We start from the raw sequence: 3,905 nt of genomic DNA on the forward strand, positions 1-3,905 counted from the left end.
TGTTCAATGTTAACTAACACTAGTGGAAAATTACTGAAAATTTGTTGAGATTCAAGTTTTTGGAACGTTCTAAAATTTTGTGTAGAATGTCCTAGGTCATGTAAAGGTTAACAACAGAATGATGGCACGAATCATGATACATGCTTCAGTTAAATATATATCAAGAATTGTACCAAGCGTACTCCCAGCTTTTTACTGCTGCTGTTAAATTCTTGTTTCATCTTAAGATTGTACGTCGTACGAATGCTGTGGAAGGCTCAAGGGTTGACGATCAGAAAGTGTTAAGTATTCATTGGAAATACTTGAAGCTGAAAGAGTAGATTGATGTCAGAGACGCTGATACGGGCAAAACTTTTAAAAGACTTGGTTTTATGGCAATTTTTTCACTGAAACAAATATGAGTATGGGATATCTTACGACTTTATTTTCGAATTCTCGTGAATAAGCTCCAGCAATGTCCATTACATATCTTTAATGAGACCGTTTCTCACTACTGAGCGAAGTCTTGAATTTCTGTTTCTCTTCAAAAATTAAAATGGAAAGTTGAGACGCGTGTCGAACACGATACGAAAAAGATTTGTTCTATGACCTTTATGTTCGAGTCCTAGATGGACCCTAACGAAGGTCGCATATCGTAGAATATCCAAATTAGTGTAAAAATGAAAGTTTTGACGAACGGATCTAAAAAAAAAATTGTTGAATGATGATTGATTATATGGTTTGACTGTGCCCAGATAAGTTGATTATGAAAATATCATTCGTCATTGTAGTCAATACGGTCGAAATGGTTCAGAAATAGAATTCGGCTGACATACGTTTTCCTAACTAGTGTCCCAGTGTGGAAAAATCGCGACTTTCTGAGTCGCTCGAGGTGGAATATCCTATTTTTCGGCGAAATGAACAATTATTTTTTTGTTTACCGAAGGGAGAAAATAGAATATTCCAACAAGAGCGATGCTTGCAGTCAGTGCGAATTGAGGACGGCAATTTTGCTCGAGTTTCACGTTCCGTTTTGCCGTTTTTCTCCACGAAAGGAAAACATCGATTCGCCATACCATTTTCGAAAACTTAAACAAAGTGACAGTTCGAATGAGAAATGTTCCATTTTTACCCACGGAAGAGAAAGTGCTGCACTTTGCAAAGTCAATCGAGCAGTCGTCAAGAAAGCACAGTTTTCTCATGACCTCTCGAGGGTGGAAAATAAGGCAAAACACAACGCGCTCATGAAATAGTATACTACTATACAAGTGAAGGAATTTGATATTTCGGATTCAGATGAGTAAGTGTCCGAGGGCTTTAGCCCGAGGTACTTTTACTCATCGTGATACGAAATATTAAATTATTTCCCGAGTGTACGTGTAGGATGACGTTTTCCTTTACGAAGAAGGGAAAGACTTTTTTCTTAGGGACGGAAAGTCATTTTTTTAAAAATTATTCTTACGTCAACCGCAATAAGCTACCTGACTACAATTTTTTCTCTTTTAAAAACAATCAACCATTCCAAGCATGAAACAATACAATAAAATAATTCCAAAATGAAAATTAAATGAAAACGAAAACACATCAAGAAGTTAACGACATCAACCCTGATCGAGCGATGAGCCAAGTGAGTGGAGATTGAATTGATCCAGCAGCACAGATGGTAGCATCGCTGATCTAACACAGTTCCGAAATATGTCCCTTGACATCGAACGATTGTACGTCTGGGAGAAGCAGTTGAACATCCTCACAATACTGTTTAGAGGCTCATATTGACCATAATCCGTTCGGTGGTACTCAACAATAAGGAACTCATGCCTCCGAAAAGTCCTGTTCGGATGATTAATTCTCAATTGAAGCTAATGACGGTGCACGTAGACGGCCGCTCAGCAGATCAAAAACGAATAGAACGTTCAAGTTAATTCGTCTACGCCATAGTGGTTCGATGTTGAGGGAAGCACAACGATCGAGATAACTTGGTAGACGATAATTGCTGTCTCTTCTCACTGTTCTTCTCAATGCGAACATCAGAAATTTTTCTGGATTGACTCTATCTTCATCATATGAGACATTTGATGAGGGTGCCAAACGACTGAAGCATATTCCAAGTACGAACGAACACGAGCAAAGTAAACACTTTTAAGAGCCTGAATGTTGGTGAACTGCTTACAAATCCTCTTTTCCCTCCCTAGTAAAGGAAATGCTAAAATAAATCACGGTAGAAAGAATGCCGAAATTTGGGAAAATTAAGAAAATTTCCAAAAAAAATCCTCGAAATTTTTTCGTTTTTGTTATTTGATGAATTTTAGAAAATCGAGAAAATCCAGAAATTAAAATGGTTCAGTGAAAATCACACCCCAGCTTTTGAGTGAAGATTTTAAGGCTTATCACACTCCATACATAAAGGATTCAGAGTTCCCACGACTTAGAAAGGCTCCTAAAATTAGGAATTTTAGGAAATTTTAAAGGTAATTTTAGGAGAATTTTAGGAAAGTTTGAAGGTAATTGTAGAAGGAATTTCTTTAAATTTGTTAAAGGTTGTATAAGTAATTTCCGGAGGAATTTTTGCAGCCCTTAGATCTTTCTATTTCTCATACACTTCGTAAAATAATAAAAATGTTTCAGAAAATTAACATGTTCAATTAAGGATCGAGACTGGCTTAGTCCACGAAAAATTGCTATCATCCCCGAGGGGTTGTTCACTTAGATGATTAACATGATTAACCACCTGTTAATCTAGTGATTAGTCAAGTCAAACGTCTTAAATCAGTATCTAATCATAATAAATCAACGAGGAATAGCGATTTATCAAGTGTAATCAACAAAATTTCACTGATTAGACGTGATTCAATTTTTGTGTACTCAAAGTGAGCAACCCCTCGATCATCCCTAGGATGTCACAAACTCGATTTTCTCAATTGAGCCATTTTGCCTCAATTTTAGACCAAACAAACACTCACGACACAAACATTTCTCATATGATTTTCAAAAACTTTTCTGTTCTGTATAGTCTACAATATTCCCAAGAATTTAAGCCCACTTCAGCAAGAGTTATTCCGAATTTTCAAGTTTAAGATCCACTCAATTTTTCATAGTCGGCAAACTTTGACGAATTACCAAAAATTTCTCTTTTCTTGACTTTCTCGACAAACTTTGCCTGGATTTTATTTTTTTTCTGTAGCGCTGGACTCTAATAATTAGTAGAATAAGACTAATGCAGTAAACAAAGATCTCAAAGAAGGTTTTTGGTAGAAGTAGAAGTAGGTTGGAGACCGAAAAATCAAAAATTTAGCTTCTATGATTTGTCGCAAGTTGTAAATGAATTTTTAAAATTTACTCCATTGTCGATCCTTTATCCTTCGCACACCCCTAACTGACAAAAAGTTTTTTTTTATCAAAACGTCTTTTTCCTTATGTAGTTCAATAATTGAAACTTTTATGGTTTACACTTTTTTGATGGTAGTATCGACCAGCAACTTGGCCTTTATCAGATGTTTCTTGTCGACTGGACCCTTCTTTCAAGTTTATAAGATTCACCATATTTTTGGTCGAAGTGCGACGATAGTCGCTTCTTCTAACAAACTGCGATCATCAAGAATGTATTTGTTTTCGCTTAATCCTCGTTCAGGATCGCAGTTTGCATGACTCAAAGAAAGGACTGTTTTCAAATTCATTGCCGCGTAATTAAAAAAATTAACTATTTTTCAGTTTATTAAAAAAAATTTGGCTCATTTTAGGAATTTTAGGAGTTTTATAAGATTTTAGGAGGATTTGGTCCATTTTAGGAATTTTATGAATTTTAGGAGGAGTGGGAACTCTGAGGATTTGTTAATGAACAAGCCCATACCACAATGGATGATGACCTGTGAATTCAAGTAGCTCCTCCAATCCATCCAATAATTTAAGCCATGTTCACAATGTTTTTT

Source organism: Bradysia coprophila, unplaced genomic scaffold (genome assembly GCF_014529535.1).
Source record: "Bradysia coprophila strain Holo2 unplaced genomic scaffold, BU_Bcop_v1 contig_24, whole genome shotgun sequence".
Lineage (NCBI taxonomy): Eukaryota > Metazoa > Arthropoda > Insecta > Diptera > Sciaridae > Bradysia > Bradysia coprophila.